This window comes from Mus pahari, chromosome 16, assembly GCF_900095145.1.
Source record: "Mus pahari chromosome 16, PAHARI_EIJ_v1.1, whole genome shotgun sequence".
Lineage (NCBI taxonomy): Eukaryota > Metazoa > Chordata > Mammalia > Rodentia > Muridae > Mus > Mus pahari.
The window spans coordinates 2,599,448-2,624,615 of record NC_034605.1 but is presented as its reverse complement, the minus strand read 5'-3'; the positions used below and the strand labels follow the sequence as shown (position 1 = coordinate 2,624,615).

The following is a 25,168-nucleotide window of genomic DNA, read 5'->3' as shown; positions in this document are numbered from 1 at the left end:
AGGCTCTTGGAAACTTACTAGAGCCGAGAACTCCTTGTGGGCTCTTCTTTTCTCTCTCTCTCTCTCTCTCTCTTCCTCCCTCCCTCTCTCCCTCTCTCCCTCGCTCCCTCGCTCCCTCCTTCCTTCCCTCTCTCTAGACAGTCCCCTTCCTAAGTTTAAATTAAGGCTATGGGCTTAGATCAAAATACTCATCCCTTCTCAAGCCCCTGATGCAAGCATAGGCATTCCACTAGACACCCTCCCCTCCAGGTTTTCTCAACCTCTTTCCATCTCAGAAGACTTAAGGCCAGTGACCTTGCTGTGCATGGCACTCCACCCTCCCCAAAAGAACATTTCAGGCCCACACGCTCTTATCCCACGAAAACAAACCCAAGTTTCATCTCTAGGCTCCCAACCCCCCCCACCACCACCACCACCACTAGCCCAGACTCTGCCTGGACAGGAACATTCTGGAGTGCTTAGGCAGCCCTACCTCTACCTGGCAGACATTAAATTAGCCTTATGCGACTCAGAAGTCTTCTAGGAAAGGGGATTTTTCAAAAGTGGAAAGAAGTCCACCCAGCCCAATCCAGCCCTGCTGATTTTCCAACTAGAGGAGAGGAAGATGAATCAACAAGGAGACGACCTTCCTACGGCCTCAGAGCTTGCAAACTCCCCCTCCCACAGATGGGCAGGCTTGCAGGACTGACTCTCAATAGCTTAGTGTCTGCCAGAAATCTAGGGGACCAAGTCCTGCCAGCAGGTTTTCTCATCTTACCAACGTTTCTCACGTATTACCACGGGAGCTTGCCACAGGAACATATACGGTATACAGTTAACTAGTCATTCTTACCGGAAGGGCTCAATGCTTTACCATTCCTCGGCTATGTTAGCAAGAACAAGTTAGCCCACTCCCAATCTATAGGAGTGAGGTCTAGCTTCTCCTAGCTTCAATGGGTTGGAGCTAGCCAGGCTAAAAAACCATGTCACAGCTCAGGCCCCAAAGGTGTCTTCCACCGTGCATCCTACTGTCTTCAGGACAGAAATGGACAACCCCAGCATAGTTAGTTACATTTTTGTGTTTTGCCTCTAACTTCTGTGACTCCTTGTATTAGAACCAGCTACGTGGGCAATGTCAGTCAGTTTGTCCTGCTAGCAGCTGGAGCACAGAACAACGGCCCAGGTAAAGCTTGGAAGCAACCTCTGAGCCTCAGGGAATCTGGCTACTGCAGCGTTGGCCTTGGATTAGCTGGACAGGGAGTAGGCAGGGGTAGCAGCAGACACAGGGAAGGCCTGCCTGTGGGCAGATAACTGGAAGAACAACTGGGCGGGGATTCAGCATTCACTCACACATTCACAGAGCATTTACTGAGCACTTACTATGTGCAACACTCGTGGGAAACAAGGCAGGGGGGTCAGGCCTGGTGAGATGGCTTTGCAGGTAAAGGAACGTCTGCCAAACTCAGTGTCCTGACTTTGATCCAGAACCCACACGGTGGGAGGAAAAAACTGAATCATACAAGTTGTCCTAATTTCCACATACATGCTATGGCTTGCACATGTGCACATGCACGTGTACATACATACACACACACACACACACACACAAGTCCAAGGAGGGAGTGGGCTAGCAAAGGAAGGCTCTGTTCTGGGGAATGAGATGGTCCAGAACTCTAAGACATAGATTGCCATCAGAGGAGATTTATCAAACCAAAACTCCACAATCACTAAGGCCAGCATCCTGTGGAGTGTGCGCTCTACATCTGGTCCCTGGGCTGCTTTCATCCATAGCATTACCACACAAACAGATGAAAACAGACACGTGGGCCATACATAGTACTATCTGTGTACAAATAATTCAACCCTTGCTGGAAAGAAGACCAGAGAAGAGGGAATGAATCCTGAACCAGTGGAACACGGAAGATGCTTGGGGCCAACAAGCTGTTCTGAAAGACCCATCAATGGCAGATACATGCTGTTCTGTATTTGTCCCGCACAAACGAAACACCAAACCTGAACCCTAATGTAAGCCATGGGGCCTGAGTGATTACAGTATCTATAACTGTAGGCTGACAGATCCTCAAAGCCATGTCCCCATCCTGGTGGGGGTGTTGACAGTCAGGGAGCCTGCGCATATGTGAAGGCAGCAGGTATGTGGGAGTTTCCTGCATCTCTATCCCACTTGCTGTGCTATAATAAACAAAATCTATTTTTTTCTAGTTTGGTATATGTGTGTGTGCAGGTGTGCTTGCAAGTGTGCACAGCTGTGTGCGGAGGGTAGGGATCAATGTCTGTTCTAATCCCCAATTGTTCTTCGGTTTTGCTTTGTTAAAGAGAATGACAGTCAATCCCCCCCCCCCATCTCTCTCTCTCTGAACCAGAAACTCACTGATTTGTCTAATCTGGCTGGCCAGTGAACTTCAGGGATCCCGTCTCCCCCTCCTCAGCAGAGGGATTAAAGGTGCACACAGCCACATCTGGCTTCTTCCATGGCTTGTAGATTACATCTCTATCAGGTTCCACAGCCAGCACTTTCCTAAGCTCCCGACTGAACCATCTCCCTGGTCCCAAATCTAATTTTTCCCTTTTTTTTTTTTTCCAAGATAATGTCTCATATAGCCCAGGCTGGCCTCCAGTTGCTACATAGCCAAGGATGGCCTTGAACTTCTGGATCTCCCAAGTGGCCATCAGATTATGCAGTTCTGGGAATCAAACCCAGAGCCTCAGTCATGTTAGGCAAGGACTCTGCCAAGTGAGAACCACCCTCAGCCCCCAAAGCCACTGCCTCCTCTCAGTCACGAAATGATTAAATGGGGTGAGGGCTCCGAGTCAGCCCACTTGCCCCACACTGTCCCTATGCCAACACTTCTCCACAGCAGCCATCCCCCCATGCTCTGGCCTGGTCAAAGACTCCCACGCGCCAGCCCAGGCCGCTGCACTGCACGGCAGGCTTCTGAGTGCCCAACCCCATGCCTCCCACCATCAAGGGGCCGGGCTCTGAAGAGGCGTCCACTTAGAAGTTCAGACTCTGCCACCATAAGCTCTACCCCACACTGCAATGGCAGGTAAACACCCATAGGTCACAAGGCAGGCCCTTTGGGGCTCACCAAACCTGAGAGCCAGCCCCCTTTCTCCCATGGGACACTTCCTCTTCTGCGTCTCAATGTCTGTGCTGAACGCTGTATGGACATCTCACCTAGGTCTCAAAACTCAGGAAGGGGACCATCCTTGTAGCCCATAGTCAAAGCTAAGGCTCGGTGACGCTGAAGGACATAAACACACTTGCAGAATTCATAAGGAACAGAGCTAAGATGCCACCCTAGGTCTGTCCCAGTCCAAATCCTGAGATGTCATCCACCTTCGGTGAATTCAGGGCTGTCATTTCTCAATGTTGCCTTGATGTCCCTGATGCTCACTGATGCTGGATACATAAAGCTCCTTGTTATTGTTATTTGGTGTGTATATGTGTGTGCATGCAAACATGTGCATGGCGGGGGGAGGGGGGATGCACACACTACAGCATGTCTGCAGTGGTCAGAAAACAACTCTCTTCCAACTCAGTCTGTCAGGTCCATCGTACCAGCCATCCGTATAGATCTTAAAGGAGGAGGGCAAACCCCCACCCTTAGAGCAGGCACTGACTGCAGTGTCGGCAACCAGAGCTTCTAAAAACCTCCATCATCAGCAGGTCCCTCCAGAAAGTGCTGCCCCCACCCCCACCCCACCCCCAGGCAAGAGAGAAATCCATTTGCGACAGAGATTGTCTCGAGGCTTAAGAAGTGACCTCCACAGAGGGCTTCAATTAATTAGTGTTTCTCATAACAGAATCCAGGCTCCCCTGGGGCCTCTCCAGTAAGATTTCACAAGCAGTATTTTAAAGTCTGGACCGTGTGCTCTGCTGCCTCCGTTGGCAGTCTCGGTATTTCATCCCAAACAGACATGCATTAAGTGCCTATTGTTCATCGACAGAATTGGATGTGACGAGACCAAAGTCTCGCTCATTAGCCGCTTCAGATAAATACTCATTGGAGTCATGCCTGGATAAATATGGGCTCCATCTTCTTCTGGAGCCGCAGTGTATATGAACAAGCTCAGCCTGGACTTGTGCATGGCGGGGTCTGGATGCTATCAACTGTGTGGTCAAAGGAACCCAATACATCTCTCTACTCTCCAGCTCTAAATTGTGTACCTCACTCTCATTTCAGGATGAAAGGTTCAAGGCTTTTAAATGTAAGTATCTGAAAGGAAAGAAGGGATTCTTTTTTTTTTTTTTTTTTTTTAGATTTATTTATTATATGTAAGTACACTGTAGATGTCTTCAGACACTCCAGAAGAGGGAGTCAGATCTTGTTACAGATGGTTGTTGAGTCACCATGTGGTTGCTGGGATTTGAACTCTGGACCTTCAGAAGAGCAATCGGGTGCTCTTACCCACTGAGCCATCTCACCAGTCCGAAAGAAGGAATTCTTACTGCTGCCCTTTAACATGTACCTTGACTTAATCAACACCACCAGCCATGTCGCAGAGCCTTGGGGTCCTGTGACAGCCAGGATGAGGTAGTAAAGCAGCAGAAAGAAAGTGGGCCTGCTGGAGTGGGGGCTTAGACGGTGTTCTACCGCTGTGAAGAGACACCATGACCACAGCAACTCTTACAAAGGAAAGCATTCAGCTTGGGCTGGCTTACAGCTTCAGAGGTTTAGTCCATTGTCACCATGGTGGGAAGCATGGCAGCACGCAGGTGGACGGGATGCCGGAGAAGGAGCTCGAGAGTTCTTCTCAGATCCACAAGCAGCAGGCCGAGTGTGACACTGGGCCTGACTGGAGCATTCGGAAGCCTCAAAGCCAGTGACCCACTTTCTCTAACAAGACCCCACCCACTCCAACAAGGCCACACCTCCTAACCGCCCCCCACCATCAGGTAGTACCACTCTCCAACGAGGAAGCGTTCAAATCTATGAGCCTCCCTCCAGGGGCCACTCCCATTCATCCCACCACAGTCCCCAAATACAGGGGGAGTGAAAGATACTCATGAAAGAGAGAGAGAGAGAGAGAGAGAGAGAGAGAGAGAGAGAGAGAGAGAGAGAGAGAGAGAGAGAGAGAGAGAGAGAGAGAGAGAGAGAGAGAGAGAGAGCGCAGAAAGGAAGCTAAGAGCTGGGGCAAGCAACCGGGTGTCTCTGTGGAGGGAATGAATGAGTGGAGGGATGGAGGGAGGAAGAAAGGAAGGAGGGAGGGAAAGAGAGAAGGAGGGAGAGAGGGAGAGAGAGAAGGAGGAGGAGAGGGAGAGAGAGAAGGAGGGAGGGATGGAAGGAGGAAGAGAGGGAAGGAGAGGAGGAAAGGAGAAAGAGAGGGAGGGAGAGGAAGAAGGGAGGGAGAGAGGGAGGGAGGAAAAAAGGAAGAGGGGAGAGAAGAAGAAGGCAATCCAGAAACCACAGGCACTTGATCTCTGGACTAACCACAACCATGTCCCTGAAAACTAGAAAGCCATGCTTCTCTCGGAGCTTCTTTCCAGCCCGGGGCCAGGACACAGAAGGAGAGCACATCTATGGCCTGTCACATCCTTCACAACTTCAGGTGTATTCGGATCAGAGCAATTTCAGTTTCATTTCTCTTGTTATGTGCATGTAGAGATGTGTGTGTGTGTGATCATGTGTGTGTATGTGTGTGTGTGTGTGTGTAGGCTATCCTCACTCACATGCTCCACTTCTTGTTTGTTTTAGGCAAGGTCTCTCGCTGATCTAAAGCTCACAAAGTAGGCTGGGCTAGCTGGCCAGTGAGCCCCAGGGACTCACCGTGTGGCCTCAGCACTTGGCTTACAAGTATGTATTACCTTAACCGCCCTTCTCTTATGTGGATCCAGGAATTCAAACTCTGGTCCGCCAGCTTGTGAGGCAAGCGCTTTACCTACTGAGCCATCTCCCCAGTAACTTTCAGCAGGACTATTTTGCTCAGCTACAAAGCTATGTGCAAAACCAACCAACCAAACAACAACCACCCAACTGTACACTCTTGAAACCCCACGTCAGTGTCTGGATATTGTTTACAGTCGATACAGATAGGCTGAGCTGGAGAGATGGCTCAGAGCTTAACACTAACTGCTCTTTCAGAGGTCCTGAGTTCAATTCCCAGCAACCACATGGTGGTTCACAACCATCTGAAATGGGATCCAATGCCCTCTTATGGTGTGTCTGAAGAGAGCGATAGTATACTCACATATATAAACTACAGACAGGCCCCATGCTAACAGGTAGAGCTATGGGATAAGCCATTGTCTTGCCCCCTACCTTCTGACTTCCCTGACATTTTTGTCTCTCTCCTCACAGCTTTCTGAGATGTTGCATTTCAGGGTTGGATCAGACAGTTTTCTGTCCCTGACAGTCTGCATCCCACATCTGTGCAAAATTAACAGACTGGCCTCAAGAGTCCCAGGTCACCTCTGGGGGGCCCTGAAAGTTCCTGCCAACAGCATCTAGGCTTTGTTTAGCCCCACCCCACACCCAGGAGGGGTGCATGATTCTGGCAGGTGTCATGGCTGAGACGAGATACAGCCACTGAAGCCGGGCAGCATCCCAGAGAGTCTGGGCGGCCAGAACCAAGACTGCCTGTGGGGACGGCAGGAGATCTCCCTGAGCACCAGGTTCACAGGCAGCATTTGTAAGCACTGTGATCAGGCAGCCTCAGAAATGTCCCTGCAGGCCTATGATAAAGGCAATGCATGCTGGGAAGCTGAACGCTGAAACTAACTGCTGGGTAAGAGGGTGGCTCAGAGGGCCTCTGAGAGGGAGGAGGAATCTGGAAGAAAAAAAGGATAAAATCAAGATCCTAAGCTGGAAAGGTGGCTCAGGGGGGCTTAAACCCACGTGCCAGCTGAGGATGGAAGCCTGGAGGACCCAATTTGATCCCTGAAACCCCATAAGGTAGGAGGAAGGAAGTGATGTCACAGAATGACCCCTGACCTCCACTTGCACTTCGTGGTAATAAAAGTTTTTAAGGCAGTTGCCCTTTTGTCTTCACACTCCTGTCATGGTGCCAACACCTCTGGGATGGCCTCTCAAAGCCAACACCCAGCTGCTGCCAGTGTTGCCAAGGAGCCAAGCCCTGCGAGGGGCGTCGCCCAGGGCCCTGTGGGCAAGCAGCTACATCAGGAGCTGATAATCCTCATGATGTCTGGTGACAAAGGAATCTCCGCCTTCCCTGAGTCAGACAACCTGTTCAAATGGGTAGGGACCATCCACCGAGCAGCCGGCACCGTATATGAAGACCTGAGGTATAAACTCTCCCTAGAGTTCCCCAGTGGCTACCCTTACAACGCACCCACAGTGAAGTTTCTCACACCCTGCTCCCACTGAGCTCTACTCTTCCAGAGGACCGGAGTTAACTTCCCAGAACCCACAGGGTGACCTCAGCTCATACCAGCTCCAAGCAATGTAACAGCCCCTTCTGACCTCACGGGACACCTGCACTCGAGTGTACATACACAGGGAAGCATACATATAGACATGTGCTGGTTGGTCTTTGTCAATCTGACACAAACCTAGACATATCTGGGAAGAGGGAACCTTAGCTGAAAAACAGGCTCCATCGGATTAGCCTGTAGACAAGTCCATGAGACATAGACTTCATTGATGGTCGATGAGGGTCCGGCTGACTGTAAGTGATGCCACCCTTGGGCAGGTGATCCTGTTTTGAAGAAAACAGGCTGGGCAAGCCACCGAGAGCAATGCAGTAAGCAAGCAGCAATGCCTCATGGTCTCTACTTCAGTCCCTGCCTCCAGGTTCCTGCCTTGACTACAAACCCTTTCTGGGTTCTTCTTTACATGTTTGTTCTGGTCACAATGTTTTTATCATAGCGGCAGAAAGCAAACTAAGGTAGCATTAAAAATTAAATTAAATTAAATTAAAAATAAAATATTTAAAAGTAAATCAATAAAAAGGTCCTTATCTCCAGAGGAACTAGCTGAGAGAGACCTCTGCACGAAGGCTCAGACTGTGACCTACTTTCTGCTCCCCAGACAGAGCAGAGGTCAAGGGTCACCCAAAAACAGAGCTTAGTTTTCGTCCGGACCTTGTATTCTCCCTGTGCAGCCCCAGAGAAGACACCTAACCTACCCGGGGCTGGTGTCTGTGCAGGGATGATAAACGCTGAGGGAGAACTGAATGGAGTTCAAGAACTTCAACTCCAAGCCTGCAGGACTCTGGGGACGGGCTCTGCCTTTCGATCCCCCTTTGCTTCTACCGCCTTAGCACATTTCCACAGAAGGACTTTAAGATAGCGTGCTTGGATCGGGAGTCCAGGGGACCCTGGATGGAGTAGCTGTCCTCGAGAAGATCATCCGTGGGAGGAATCCACTGCTTCCTCATTCTCTCCCCCATCTTCCAAGTATACCGTGCACGGCGGTACTCATACAGCCTTGGCAGACGGAGAGTCAACATCGCCATTCAACAATAGAAAGAAAACCAGAGGAAGAAATGAAGTCACTCAGAGACGTCTCTTCCGCCACGCAGGGCTTCAGCGAGCTTCTCCTGGGACTCTTTAGTGCGTGGCACAAATGTCATTAACTGAGGTAATTTCTGGGCAGAGTTAGGACTAGATGACTGCTTTTTTTTTTTTTTTTATAACAAAGTTAATTTTCCTAAGTTTATGACCTACTATACCTATTTTGCTAATGTAAAAACTGAGGCAGGAATGCCAAATGGCACGCAGATACACATAAATAGAATGTTAAATAAATCTTGCTAGGTGTGGTGGCACGCACCTCGAATCGGGAGGCTGAGGCAGGCACATCTCTCTGAGTTGGAGACCAGGTTCCCAGCATTCGGGAGGCTGAGGCAGGTGCATCTCTCTGAGTTGTAGACCAGGTCTACACAGTGAGCTCCAGACCAGCCAACGCTACATAGTGAGACCCTGTCACAAAAACTAATACTAAATTCCTTAAAAGACTATTCAACTACTCATAGCTGCTATATTCATGATAGCTGAAACTAACAAGTGTACAAATTCCCTTTAGTGTCACAGATTAAACAATGGGGGCGCATCTATTACCACCGGCTGCGACTTACCAATGAGAAGATACATAGCTTGCATAAACCTCTAGGTTACTGAAAGGCTGGATAAGGGAGGTAGTCTCCCAAAGTGTGCACCGCTTGGTTATAGCTGAAATAAACCTGTAGGCATGAGGGCTGGAGAGGTGGCTCGGTGGGGTCAAGTGCTTGCAGTGCAGGCATGAGGACCCCGAGTTCAAATCCCCATGTCCGAATCTGGGTAGGGTGCTGGGTGGAGGAAGAGGTGTGGGTAGCATGAGGAAGTGTGTAGTGATGACATACTTCCATACTTTGATTGTGGTGGTGGTCCCGTGGGAGCTACATATGTGACAGGATCTCACACACAGACACACAGACACACAGACACACACACACACACACACACACAACACACACAACACACATGTATAACTAGGAACATCTGGAATAAGCCCCGTAGCTGTGACCAATGTCTTTACTAGGTTTGTATTACCATGACACTGATACAGGGGTGTGTGCGTGAGGGATACCCAGAGCCTGTCTTTGCAACTGCATGTGTGTGTGAATCTATACTTAAAAAGTATCTTTTTTTTTTTTTTGCAGTAACTAACGAAGGCATTATTAGTCAGTACTTAGAAGTCATAGCTATATTTCAATAAAACCCTGAAGGCGGGGTGGGGGTAGGGGGCTAGGGATACGTGGGCTAAGGGTGAGATCAGAGATAGAGAACTTCCCTAATATGTGTGAGGCCCTGGGATCTATCGTCAACACCATAGCAAAAGAAAAAAAAGGGATGGGGGAAGGAAAACGGAGCCTACTCCTTGCAGTGACCTAGCCTCACCTCTGCATGCCAGAGGTCACTCCCCCCACCCAGCATGCCTCTCTCCTGCCCTCCCACAGACATCCGGGCTCTCTGCCTCCATTCCTGTCCCTCTCTGAGATTATCTTCTCTTCACCAAAGCCTTCCCATCTCACAAGGCCCCCCGCAAGCCTGGGCATCTGCGACCATACCTGCCTGAATTCAGAGACGCGGATCTAGCTCCCTCTACTGCCTTTCCCAGTGCCTGATACAGTGGCTGAGATTGTAAGGGAGTACCTGAAATTCCTTGTGAGTAGAATACAGGCCTGGCTGCCTTGATATCTATAAGCAGTTCTAGTTTTTGTTTTTTGTTTGTTTGTTTTTTTTTTTTTTTGGTTTTGGATATTTTTATTTCTTCAGTTTTTTATTACCAGGAGTGACTGAAATGGAAAATTATAATTGAGTCCCATCACTATTGTCATTATAGAAATGGCTTTAAGAGAAAACTGGTCAGATGAATATTGTTGCTTCCCACTTTTCAGCTGGTAAATAGTTGCCACTGATAAAACAGACAAGCCCAGAGAATCTGTCCCGATGTTTAAGATATGGTATGTTATACAACATGCCTGTTCTCGGGGAGAACACCTAGGACATAATTACGTGTACTTCTTGATCTCATCATACAAGACAAGCACAAAGGCACCACCCATGCCTCTGAGAACATTGGACCACACACCCTTGAAAAAAAAAGCCTTGCTTCCTTCATCGCAAGCGATCTTCTGCCAGCAGTCAAGCGTGCCTGTGTACATGATATCAGTCCCTTTGCATCCCGACTGCATCATCATACGACGGAGAACAGTGTCGAAAGGATAGGAAGTCAGGCCAGCGACAGCAGTGACAGACTGCAATCATCCAGCTGATGAAGATGTGAGTACTCTTGGGATCTGGGAGCATTCCCTTTGCAGTGTCATAGATACCAAAGTAGGCAGCTCAGTAGGTGATAATGCCCTGTGCTGACACATTAAAGCCTTGGTTCACCAGGCCCTTAATCCCATCAAATTTGTAAATCTTTTTTTTTTTCCTTTTTGGTTTTTTGACACAGGGTTTCTCTGTATAGCCCTGGCTGTCCTGGAACTCACTTTGTAGACCAGGCTGACCTTGAACTCAGAAATCCGCCTGCCTCTGCCTCCTGAGTGCTGGGATTAAAGGCGTGCACCACCATGCTCAGGCAGATTTGTAAATCTTTTTTTTTGTTTGTTTGTTTGTTTTTTTGAGACAGGGTTTCTCTGTATAGCCTTGGCTGTCCTGGAACTTACTTTGTAGACCAGGCTGGCCTCGAACTCAGAAATCCGCCTGCCTCTGCCTCCCGAGTACTGGGATTAAAGGTGTGCACCACCACAGCCCAGCAGATTTGTAAATCTTAACCAAGGTCTTTGAATTCCCTTTCAGCTCCAGCTTTGCCCACATCAGCTGCTAGATGGGTACGGGCAAAATCAAGAGGGTATACAAAGCACAAGGATGTGGCCCCAGTGGCACCACCTGATGCCAGGTTCCCTGCAAAGTAGCGCCAGAACTGGGTCCTCTTGTCCACACCACCCAGAAAGATCTGCTTGTATTTATCTTTGAAGGCAAAGTTGAGAGCCTGGGTGGGGAAGCATCTGATGACGCTGGCCAGGTTCCCACCCCAGGAGGACTCCCTGTTCCTTGGGGATACAAACCACACAGAGTCCGGGAGTCAAAGCGTGTTGTCAACCCAGTCCTGTCCCGCACTCGCCTGCCTCTTTTTTTTTTTTTTTTTTTTTGCTTTCAACATGACAGATGCCACTGTGTCCTTTGCCAAGGACTTCTTGGATGGTGGAGTGGCTGTGGCCATCTCCAAGACGGTGGCAGCACCCATCGAGAGGGTCAAGCTGCCGCTGAAGATGCAGCATGCTAGCAAGCTAATCACGGCAGATAAGCAAGACAAGGGCATGATAGGCTACAAGCAGTTCTATCAGAACCATGACCTACAGTTTCACACATAACCAGTAAAGTCGGCCCCTGGTAGAACCTCCAGTTATGACTTTGACTCTTTGTTTGCACACAGGCAATAGGAATTTAGTAGAAACTGCACTTCGAATTCTGATCCATTTCCAGGGTAATGCCATACTGTCTGCCAGCCACATCTGACAGCCACTTGCAGGTTCCAGCCAATCACATGGTCACACGGGACACAATCTATACAAAGCATGCTATGATTAAGCTATGATGTTGGGCTGGATAATTTTATGTCAACCTGACATAAGCTAGGGTCTTCTAGGAAAAAGAAATCTTCAGAAAATGCCTCCACAGGACTGGCCTCACCCTCACACCCAGGCTGCCTTCTCATTTCCCTGTTTTCTGAGAGTTAAAAGACCAGCCACTGAAGGCATCTCAAGTCCACCGTTTACCCCAGGTCTTGTGGATTCTGAGGTCCACACTGAGGCCACATGTGCCTGCCTGCTTCCAGTGGTCCTCAACCTGGGTCAAGACCCCCAACCTTTTTATAGGTGTCACACATGAGAGATCTTATATATCAGATATTTATATTAGGACTCATAACAGTAGCAAAATTACAGTTATAAAGTAGCAACGAAAATAATTTTATGGTTGGGCAGTCACCACAACATGGGGAACTGTATTAAAGGGTGGCAGCCTTAGGGAGGTGGAGAACCACTTAGACCATTAAAAACTGCTGGCTCCTGGGCTTCTCAAGCCACTGCCTTCTCTTTAGCCAACCCCTGCCACCTGGTCCAGGCAGCATAGCTAAAAGGTTGCAGAGTCCTGGCGACCCATAAGATCAGAACTCATGATCTTTCGGTGACCCAGGAGATAAAAGCTATTTTCTGAGCTCAGCATGGTGCTTGTTTCTGTAAAGTCAGCACTCGGGAGGCTGAGACAGGAGGATTGCCACAAGTATGGGGCTACCCTGGGCTACATAGTGAGTTCCAAGCCAGTCTGGGTTACAGAGTGTGAGACCTTGTCTCCGAAAAACCAAAAATCATATGTCGGGTTACAAACAGAAATAAGAAAAATAAAAACATCCTAAGCGCAAGATAAGTGGATGAATTTTTACAGAGATAGCAAGGGTTATTGAAAACATCTCAGACTGCACACTGAAACAGAGCTTTGTATTTTAGAGAAAAAAAATGTTTTTTCTAAGTGATATCAATATATCATTTGTCTTTTTTACCATGTTGGCTTTTGAAGATTTATTTTTATTGAGAGAGAGAGAGAGTGTGTGTGTGTGTATGTGTCTGTCTGTCTGTCTGTCTACTACATGTACAAGTACAGTACCCAAGGACCCCAGAAGAGGGCATCAAGTCCCCTGCAGCCAGAGCTACAAGTGACTGTGAGCCAGACACGGGTGCTAGGAACGAAACTTTGGTCCCAAAGAACAGCAGTAGCACCGGTGACTCCTGAGTCCCTCTCCAGTCCCCACAATATTGGCTTCGGAACAGTGTTGCAATAGCATTGAAAAAAGGCAGGCCCACCAGATTCTACTAGAGAACTTTGTATTCTTCACCACACTGTCACAGTAAGAAAATGTGCTAGTTTTACTTCAAGTCCTTGATGAAAGCGTAAAAAATATTCATTTTTCTAAAGACCCGAATACGACATTTTTAGCATTCTGTGTGAAGAAGCAGAACTTGCAGGCTTGAAGCTTCTCACTACAGCTGTGACTCGAGGTCAAGTGTTCACATGACGAAGCTTTGAGCTAAGGTAGAGGTTTGATTGGCTTTTTATTTTGTTTTATTCAAATATGCTATCTTTAATTGAAAGAGTGAGCGGCAAACTATATGTGCTCAAATGAAACTATATTGGCTCAATTTCCTTAAAAAAATGAATAAGGCAAGCCCGCCTCGAAAAAGAAAACCATGACTGTATCTGTTGCTGCCAGTAATAACATTTGGGCTGTCACCAAAAGTCAAAGTTTTAAGAACATTGCCACTGTAAGGTTGAGGTTCCCCAGTACTTCAGACTTTCCAGATGGAACTGACATCGATATTAAATAATTTCTTAAATAATGTAGCCAAGTACCTGTGTATCTATGTAATCTGACCTCATACTTCCTGCGTGTCATTTTGCAAATTCATACACAGTCTTTAAAAGTCTGGAGCTGGAGAACTTGCCCGGCGAGTCAGTGTGTTTGCTGTACAGGCATGAGAACCCAAGTCTGGATCCGTAGCCCTCGCACACAAAAACCCGTGTGAGGTCACACAAGCATCTGTAAGCCCAACACTGGGGCTTGCTGGCTGCAAACTTGGCTTCAGGTTCAATGAGAGACCTTGTCACAAGGGAATCACGTAGAGAGCAGTGGAAGATAGCACTCAGTATCCTCCTCTAACCCTGCCCCCAGGTACTATAAAGAATGGGCTCTCTCTCTCGCTCTCTCTCTCTCTCTCTCTCTCTCTCTCTCTCTCTCTCTCTCTCTCTCTCATATCANACACACACACACACACACACACACACACACACACACACACACTACCAGAAAAAGAAAGGGGAAGTGGAGAGAGAGAGAGAGAGAGAGAGAGAGAGAGAGCAAAAAGGAATTTCAGACATATGATAAACTGATGGACTTTCATACAGGAATGGTAGAAGTTCATTCAGGAGATCTGAGGTTTCTCAGGGAACTTGCTGGGAGACTGTCCCCTCTGCTTTAGCATTTACTTTACTAACAAGCTAAGACCTGTGACTCTCATGGCCTCCCAGTAGATGCTGAAAGAACATTTGACAAAATTCAATACATTGTTGCAACTCTCACTAGCTGCATATGCATTGTGGAATTCTTTTAGCCATAAGGAAGAATAAAATTATGTCATTTGCAGGACAATGGGCGCTACTGGAGATCATCTTGTTAAATGAATTAGGCCATTCTCAGGAAGACAAATGCATTTCCTCTTATCTAAAATGTGGAGAGATGAAAGGCGAACAACTGAAGTGTACAAATGTGCTCAGCAACGTGCGCTTGTGAGAGTCCTTATATATCCCAGTACCACGAGCTGTGCATATATACACAGTGAAAAGATCTTTAAGGATATTTTTAAAACTGTCTGTGAACTAATAGAAGCTAACTTCTCTAAAAGAAATCTGAAAAATGCAGTCAACATATTTAAAATATACTGTGTGTGCTCACCATTCCCATGCATGCTCACACTAAAGATGAGAGAGAGAGAGAGAGAGAGAGAGAGAGAGAGAGAGAGAACAAACAGTTTGAAAGGAGAATAAAAACTGTACTCTATGGCAACATGATTATGTACGTGGAAAAAATGGCAAGGAATCTACAAAATCTTTCAGAATTTGGTGTGTTCAGTAAGTTGTCAGTTAGAAGATTAATACACAAAACTGAGTTGTGTTCCCGTAGGTTAGCAATAAAGGTTTAAGATGGTACCTCTTGGGCTGATCGGATGGCGCAGGGGATAAAGCACTTGCTCCATACCTGAGGACCTGAATTTTCATCCTCAGAACCCGTTTCAAGCCAAATGTGGTACCATGCACTTGGAGTCCCCACGCCCACACTGAGATGGAAGGTGAAGATGGAAGTGAGCTATGGGCTCACTCGGTATGTGTACACAGTGGTAAACAACAAAGAGAGCCTGCCTTAGACAAGATGGAGATGAGAACTGACACCCCAGGTTGTCCACATGTGTGCCACACACACACACACACACACACACACACACACACACACGATCATGTGTATACATGCACCCATGCAAGCACACATATGCATACTTCTAAGGTACCTGCTCCTGATGTGATGGCACACCCATAACCTCAGGACAAAGGAGAAGGAAGCAGAAGGTCTGTGGGTTTTAGCCTGAGCTACACAGCAAAGCTGACTGGAAACAACACAAAAACAGTCCGTAGTATGGTTTGTGTGTGAAATGTGATGGGACATTTGGTTGCCAGATGGGGGCTGTATTTTGGGAGATTGTAAGGCTTTTGAGAGGGCTAGTGAAGGGAAGTGGATCGTGGGAGACAGGCCTTGAGATTTATACTCCAGGGGGCTTCCTGTCCTGTGTCAGCTGGCTGCCGGCATACTGTTACCAGCTACCATACACACCACCACCACCACACACACATCACCACCACATACACTATCACATACACACATCACCACACACACACCAATACACACACACCAACACACAAACAACACACACACATCAACACACACACCACCACTACCATCCCTTCCCTGCCACAGTGGACTAAATCCCTTCAAATTTTGGGCCAAATTAAATCTCACATACACCTTCAGTTGCATTTGGTCAGACATCTGCTCACGGCATTGAGAAATAACTAATGCAGTATCTAAAACAATAGCACCAAATATAAAATACAGAAGTACAAATCAAATGCCCATAGAATACATATACTAAAAAAATTACGGAGCATTAATTAAAGAAATCAAACTTTCCAGAAACAAAGATAATATATGTGGTTCATGGAGTGGGAGATTTGGTATTGTTAGTTTTGTTAATTCTTTCCAGATTGTTCTGTAAATTTGATGCAATAATGCAAAATACAAATAGAATTTTTTTAAAGATTTATTATTTGCATGTCTCTCTGTGTCTCTGCCCCCAACTCGACTGACTCTCTGTCTCTGTCACTCTCTCGCTGTGTCTCTCTCCCCACCTCTCTCATAAGTGTGTATGGAGGGTGAGTGTGAGTTTGTGTATATAAGCATTCAGGTGCTTAGAGGCAAAAGGAGTATTTGAAGCCCCTGGAAATGGGGTTACAGGCGGTTGGGAGCTGTCCAGTGTGGGTGTTCTGATCCTCTGGAGGAGCCAAGATAGCTCAAACTGCTGAGCTGTCTGTGCAGCTCCTGGATTGCTTTTGTATAGCATCAAGATACTTCCAAAATTTACATGAAGATGTTAAAAGATAAAGACAAGCCTAAACTACTTTGAAAAAGAAAGGGAGAGATGAAGAGAGAATGAGAGAGAACTCACATAGTTGAATGTCCTGCAGTGCTCTCTCAATGACAGGTGACTGTGCCCCATGGAACTCCGTCATGTCTGCGTGCTTTACATTTCACCAATTAGAACACCCTGAGAGAAACCATGGTTGTTTGAATAAGAATTGCTCCCTACAGGTTTATATATTTGAATATTTGATTCCTGGTTGGTGGAACTTTGGTGGAAGAATTAGGAGATATGACCTTGTTGGAGGTTTCAAAAATCCCATTGCGTTCCCAGTAGCTCCGGGGAAGCAGAGGCAGGTGCATCTGTGAGTTCAAAACCAGCCTGGCCTACAGAGCAAGTTTCTGGGCAACCAGGACTACACCCTGCCTGGGAGTGGGGGGGTGAACCAGACAAATATCAGACAAGAGCTACAGGGGCTTCTGCCATAATACATAAGTTTCCCCTGAGTGGGGCATATGTCACAGCTCAGACGCTTAGAATCTGAGGCATCCTCCAAAGGAAGAAATATTCCCAAAAAGGCACATTGTAAATGCCCACAGCCAGTCTTGGAGCCTTGTCAGGATGGGGTGAGAATTTACCACCAGTCTTCTGAGACCGATAAAGACTGATTTTTTTTTAATCCCAAGTATCTCTTACATTTTGTCACTGTTTCTAGCCTTGGCCCAGAACCTCCACGGCACCTCATTTCCATTCAAGTGCACCACAGGGAATCATTCTAAGGCCATCAGTCCCAGGTCCCACTACTGTCTGCTTGATTACCCATTTACCCTTTCCTTCAAGGGGTCAGAGATTTACCACCGCTATTGGAACAAAGTCTGGATCCTCTTAAGATCTACCAAGCCTAGTGATCCGGCTCCTGCTGTAACTCAGGCCTCATACCCTTTGCTACACTACAAGGCTCTTCTTCACACCACATACCCCGCCATCACACTGCTGTTGTGCATGTTCTTCTATCTCTGAACCACGGGCACCCACATTGACTTGAATGCCCTTTTACAGTCTAGGTCTTATCTCAGTTTGTATCCGTTCATCTGAGAAGGTTTCCTTCCCCTTCAAGTCCAGGAAAGGATCCTTAGATGCTTAAGTTCTTAGGTTGGAACAGTTATTTCCATTTAACATTATGCAATGATCTTTTGGTTATGATATTTTTATCCATATGGCCTTTTGATTATGTCTGTTGTTAATTAGGATTGTACGACTATATGACATCAGGGCTTTGCTAAACATTGAAATTGTATCATCCCACAAAGTAGCTGCGTCATGGGAGGTACCCAAATATTTGCTAAGGATTAGACACAGTAATGAGTCCTACAAATTAGTTATATATAATGATGTCAGCACTACTTGTAATGATGTTGTATTAGAAATGACTCAAAAACCCAACAGCAGGAGACTCCATTAAATATGACATATCATGTTACATCCATACAATGGAATATTGTGCAGCATTTAAGACGTTCAGATTACAGAAAGATCCTTGCAATCTATATGTGAATAAAGCGATGCACAGTGCTCTAGCAGCCTAGCAAAGACAACAGTAAATAAGACATGTTGAACTGCGTTTGCAACATCAAAACACAGATTGAATGTTTGCACAAGAAACTGAGAACCTCGGCTGTTTGTCTGTGGGGTAGGTGAGAACGGAGAACGGGGTTGGGGGAAGCAAATGTCAGAAAGGGAGATCTGCCGTTAGCACATGAATGTGTTATCTCTTTGCAATTCAATTAACATACTTTTTCAGAGTGTTCCTGCCCAGAAGTTATTAAATGCTGCTGAATGGAAGAAAATGTGAATAGTTATTTACACATTCCCATCCCTCTACTGTTCTGTGGTGGTTTTGTAGACACTTGGCCCAGGTAGTGGCACTATTAGGAAGTGTGGCCTTGTTGGAGTGAATGTGGCCTTGTTGGAATAGGTGTGTCACTGCGGGTGCAGCCTTTTAAGACCCTCATCCCAGCTGCCTGGAAGCCAGTCTTCTTCTAGCAGCCTTCAGATGAAGATGTAGAACTCTCAGCTCCTCCTGCACCAGGCCTGCCTAGATGCTGCCATGCTTCCTGCCATGATGATAATGGACTAAACCTCTGAACCTGTAAGCCAGCCGCAATTAAATGTTGTCTTATAAGAGTTGCCTTGGTCATGACATCTGTTCACAACAGTGAAAGCCTGACTAATACATACATATTCTCAATCTAGGGAGCTGGGCTGGGATTAGCAGTCACCAGTCCCCACAGGTCTTGGGAGTTACCTGGTGGGTGGAGGTGGGGTAATAGGAAGCTTTTTTGGTTTTTAAGTTACGTGTGTGTGTGTGTGTGTGTGTGTGTGTGTGTGTGTGTGTGTATGCAAATGTGAACATGAAGGCACTCAGTTTCCTGGAATTGGAGTTACAGGTGCCTCTCAAGCCACCTGTCATGGATGCTGGATGCTGGGAACTCTGCAAGAGGAGTATGTACTTTTTCCAGCCTTGGAGAGCTTTTTTTTTTTTTTAATTTGTAAAACTGCAATGCTGAAAGCCTTTGAAGTGACTACAGTCATCATGAACCCGGAACTGCTTTGCATTGTTTACAAAGTGCAATGGATACACACTCCAGTACAGCAATCTTTGTTTCTGTGGGTCTCATTTTCTAGACGAGCAAACTTCAGCAACAAGAAATGGAAGGACCTGCCCAAGGACAGTGCTCCTGACACAGAGCCATCCGGATCCGGATCCGATGATGAGTTTACATTACTTCTGAAGCAGCCTAGGGTGAGACAGCTCCTTCCCCACTCCAGACAAGGAAAGGAGAACGTGAGGAGAGTGTGGGGGCAGCCTGACCTTTGCAGGTTTTATTTTAAACCCATGCCATTTTATGACAGACTGATGTAAGTCAGGTCAGGCTAGGTCTTGGTCCTGGGGGATAGTACTGGCAGAAAAGGGAACATATCCAACTTCTGTTTTGACTGTTACACTCACCCAAGCAGGGAGGGAAGCAGAAAGGAAAAATGTTCTTGGCTGGAGTGCAGAGAATCCTGCCAGTAAAAACTGATTGCCAAAGACATCCCCTCCAGCCCCATTAGCCCCGTGACACCAGTGGAGAGGAGCTGAACACTTGGTGACACTCCCGATGTCTTGGCAACTTTTGAAAGCAAGACTGTGTCTCTATAAACTAAGTAAGGGGTGAGGAGGAGGCATTTTTAAAAAAAATGAAGTACTAGGAAGATACCAGAGTGAGGGAGGGTTTTGCTCCTTCTGGTCCAGTTGAATGGCATCCTGGGTCTGCTGCACAAAAGCATCCCCATGTAAGATTTCCCTACTATCCCATCCCTTAACCTCCAGATCACCTTGGTCCTTCGTGACTGGAGTCTAGGTCACCTGTCCAGGCTGCAAGGAAGCTTGGAGGGTAACACCATCAACAACAAGATGCATACGAGCTCGCTACACACCTACACTACACCTGAGACACTGAGACCAACAGAGTCCAAGGCCACTCACTCACTGAACATGTGAGGGATTCATCATTCTCATTCACAAAAGCCTCCCAGCCCAGCATTTATTCCCACTTGGAGGACAGGGAGCCTAAACAACAATTCTGAACCATCGGGAGGTTGTGGGAAAACAAGTAACACGCCCGAGATCATAGGCAGGCTCGTCCTAGGAAGAGAGAGCTAGAGGCTTGCCTGCCCCCAGGAAGGGCACCTGTTGTTGCTTGCTTGCTTTTCAGTTTGTGTTCGCTGTTTGCTTTGGTTTGTTTTGGAAGGAAGGAAGGAACTGCTGGTAACTCTTCCTGAAGCTCTTTGTCCACCCGTGACCATTTGAATCACTCTGAGCAACCATTAGAATCATCCACACACAGCCAAATGAATCATTGAACACTACAGAGAAAGATTGCAAGGTTCACAATAGAATTTTTACAAGTAAATATATTGATTCTAAGTTAAATTTTGTGTGTTTATGCATATCTGTGTGTGTGAGTGTGTGTGTGTGTGTGTGTGTGTGTGTCTATGTCTGTGTGTCTGTGTGTGTCTTTGTCCGCAGCCATGTATGATATTCTTGTGAAGGTCTGAAGATGACCTTCAGGTGCCGGTCTTACCTTACTCATCATTTGAGACAGGGTCTATCTCTATTGACTATGCTAGACTAGCTGACTGAAGAGCTTGTAAAAATTACCGTCTCTGCCTCCTGGTTCCCAGCAGGAGCGTGCTAGGATTGCAGATTCCTACACTATGCATCCAACTTTGATACAGGTTCTGAGGGTCCTGACTCCGGTTGTTAGGTTTGTGGGATATTGAGATGGGGCTGCCCTGAGTTACCCCATGTGATCTAAAGCAGTGGTTTATCAACCTGTGTGTTCCCCTAAGACTTTTTTTACTCCATTTTAAGAAAGGAAGACTGCAACCCCTGTGTAGACACACAAATTGAACACCTGCCAGGTGCCACAGACTGATAAATGACCAGAAGTAAAGGGAGAGCCACCCTACACATTTATCTGGAGTGAATTCAGACTATGGAGGCATATGAATGTATTAAAATCCTATCAGGGTAACCAGATCTAAGAACTTATTAAACACACCAGACAAAAGCAAAAGGTTTTACCAGAGTATAACCCACTTGACTGGATGCCATCATCAAGTGACATGACACCTAACATGTGATCCTATGGTGCCACACCAACCTATCACCTGATAGCCAGTATGTACATAGAGGACCAGCAAGCAGAGAACACCCCAATCTCTCTGGAGCTTCATCTCCACTGGGGAGCCCTCTGCTAACCCAGCCAATGCAACCCCCATTCACCCATGTGAACCTGGAGCCGAAACAGCCCATGCTGGGTTCTGTCACCTTCCACAAACCAGAGTCAATCCTCCTAGGTCAGGTCCTAACTGCTGGAGTTGAAGGCATGTGCCATGAACTCTAGCAGCTAATTCTTTTAACCACTGTTTAACCTAAGGGCTGGCGAGCTGGCTGAGTGGGTAAAAGCATTTGGTGCATATTGTGAGCATGCTAGCCAGAGAGGTAGAGGAACATGTGTGTCTCTTTCTCCAGCATTGCAGGTTGTTGAATAGGAATGAATTCTCAAGCTCCAGGGGTTTCAATGATAGCAACTCGACAGATAAACAGATAATAAACACCACACATGGTATGTGTGTATACCATATGTATATATGTATATGTTCATATATATGTACATATGTATATATACACACATACATGCATATATGTAGTTTACAGAAGGAATGCCAGTTAAAGCAGCTGTAGCAGAACAGGAAGGGTTTCAGAAGTAGGCTGTGAGAGTCTGTGCTGATAAAACTACAAGCCAGACCAAGGCTGGGAGGCAGCTGAAGTCAGGGTTTGAAAGAAAGACTGTAGAGTTCAGCTATTGGTGTAAGTCTGGCTCTGTGTCCAGGAAACTGCAGTATCCTAATTAAGTTCCCATTGCTTTTGGAAAGGCCGTGACCCAAAGCAACCTGGAGAGGGAAGTGTTCATCTCATCTTGTAGCTTACGGGTGGGTCATCATGAAGAGAAGTCAGGGAAGGAAGCTGGGGGGGGGGGGGGGGGGGCAGGAACTGCACTGGAGGCCATGTTTACGGCTGTGTGCCCCATGTCTTACTCAGCCTCATTTCTTTTACCACTCACAACCTCTAGCCCAGCCAGGGATGACATCCCCCCAACAGTGGGCGGGCCCTCCTTCATCAGTCACTAGTCAAGCGAATACTCACAGACTTGACTGTTGGTGGCATCTTCTCAACAAAGGTTCCTTCTACCTAAATGACTCTGGTTTGTGGAAGGTGACAGAACCCAGCCTGGGCTGTTTCAATAGTTCAAGACCAGCCTGGGAATCCACATCATGAGATCCTGATGCTCACACACACACACACACACACATACACACACACATATGTGCATGGACACACTGGATGGATGGATGGATGGATGGATGGATGGATGGATGGATGGACGGACAGACGGACAGACAGACAGACAGACAGAAGACAGACAGAACAATAGACAGACAGACAGACAGACACTTTCATTGTGCTCTGATGTGGTCGCTTTCAAAGAGGGTAGGGAGTAATAGTGGAATGAAGAAAAGGGTCTAGAGAATTAAGAGTGCTCTAAACCCAACCTTTAAATTTACTATGCATCAGGGAGCATTCTGGAATGATTATCACTCCCCACCACACACACACACACACACACACACACACACACACACACACTTCATATTTACTCTTCCTCCATATGTCCAGCACCCCCATTATCTAAGAGGCCAGGGTCACTAAGGGAGAAAAGCATTCTCCCCAAGATCAGCATCTGACCAACAGAAACAGAGCGGCCTTCACACTAAGCTATTCCCTGTGGTCTTGTGGTGCTCTGCTCTCCCGTTTTTAATGTTGGAAAATCTAATTCCAAACAAATGTTAATAGCTTCATTATGTGAGCAAACGGCTAATAAGTTATGCAGCTGAAGAGTTTTCAGCTGAGTCCCTTAAGCTTTTTGTGAAGTAATATTTGGTCTGCTGACATAAATCTATTGCTATTGTGGGTCACATACATATGTAAAGCTCCCACAAAGTAAACCAAAACTAAACTGATTACATTCCCAATAGAATAGGTGTGATGGGAGTTTAGAATGCCAAGGCATCTTAGGTAATGAGAAATAGCAAACAATAAAAATGTGAAGGAAGAATCAGGGACTAGGAGATGGCTCCATGTGTAAAAGAGCTTGCTGCATAAGCAGGAAGACCTGAGTTCAAGTCCCCAACACCTATGTAAGACATGTAAGAAGTTAAGTATCGTCATGCAGATCCATAACTCCCAGTGCTGGGGTGTGGGGATAGAGATGGGAAGATCCTTCAGGCTTGCTAACTGCCAGTCTAGTTCCAGGTTCAATAAAAGATACTGCCTCAAGTGACTAATGCAGAGGTCAAAGCAAGATGTCCAAAAGTGTATGCACACACAGGCACACACACTCATACACACACACACAACCAGGACTAGAGAAAGCCCAGTTGGTAAAGTGTTTATGAACACATGAAGACCCCAGAACCCACATTTAAAAAGTGAGGCACTATGACACACCCCTCTAATTTTAGCACAGCAGAGACAGAGGTGGCAGGGACACCTGAGCCTTGATGACCAGTCAGCCTGGTCCACATCAATAAAAGGCCCTTGTCTCAAAAAACAAAAGAGCAGAGTGGGTAGCTTCAATGAGCATGGCCTCCAGAGGCTCACAGTTTTGAATACTTGGTTCCCAGTTGGTGGAACTGTCTAAGAAGGATTAAGAGGTGCGACTTTGTTGGAGTAAGTGTATCGGTAGGGCTGGGCTTTGTGGTTTCAAAAGCCTGGCACCATTTCCAGTCTTAGTCTCCTGCTTTGGGATCAAGATGCCTCTCAGCTCTTCCTACCACCATGCCTGCGCCTTGCCCATTAGGAATTCGAACCCTCTGGAACCATAAGCTTAATTAAAAACTGTCTTTTATAAGTTGCTCCAGTTACAGTGTTTTAGCAGAAAAGTAACTAATATTGGGCCTGAAGACCAAAACCAGAAGTCTTCTAGCCGCCATGTATCTCCACCCACATAGGCAAGTACACCAGCACACACCTATGTCTGTTCACACAGAGAGGAGGGAGAGAGGAGAAAACAAAGCAGGGTCTCAGGACCATGCTGCAACAAAACATGCATTGACAAGCCCAAAGAAACTCTCAGGAAGCATGGAAGAAAGGTGAGGAGGCCCTAGACGGCCGTCAATAGGATAGATCTATGACAGGAACCGAGTGCGAAAAGGCAAATGAGTTACTTCTTTCGTCTGGACAGCCTTGCGCATCGCAGGCACAGCTTCTCTGTGGGAGTAAGAGAATGGTTCTGGGGACCAGGGATCCCTGAGCTGAAGATGATGAAGCTTACAAGAACAAGGCACGTCCCCAGGCTAAGTCACCAGACAAGACGGCATGCCTCTCAACCCATGCGCACATGGATAGAAAGAATGGATCCACCAGATACATCCAAGGTGATTCTTTATGCCATAAATTAGGGCCACTGTTTAATTTGATAGGCACATCAGACCTGTCTTCAGATATTGGCCATTTAACTTCACATCTACTTTGCACAAAGGACAGGGAATGATGAGCCAGCAGCCCCAGGCTTGCTTTGACTGTATTCCATCCAGGCCATGTGGCACTGCCCCTGTTTGGGAAAAGTGGCACTCCCTAAAAGTTCCCCATTCGCTGGTATTTGGCTCAGATTGGCAGGTCCCTTTACATATCCATACTCAAGTGATCTTAGCCCTTACTAAGCCCCGGCTGCCCTGTGAGCTTTAAAGGGGGTATCACTTTAAAAACCATGGAATAAGCCGGGCGTGGTGGCGCACGCCTTTAATCCCAGCACTCAGGAGGCAGAGGCAGGCGGATTTCTGAGTTCGAGGCCAGCCTGGTCTACAGAGT

General features: G+C 46.9%; 1 protein-coding gene and 1 pseudogene across 2 annotated transcripts in view; both read right to left on the bottom strand.

Moving 5' to 3' along the window:
* Ccdc3 (coiled-coil domain containing 3) overlaps positions 1-25,168 on the bottom strand; it is a 99,110-nt gene that overhangs the window by 68,957 nt on the left and 4,985 nt on the right. The window lies entirely within an intron of this gene.
* On the bottom strand, positions 10,453-11,541 carry LOC110333831 (annotated as a pseudogene).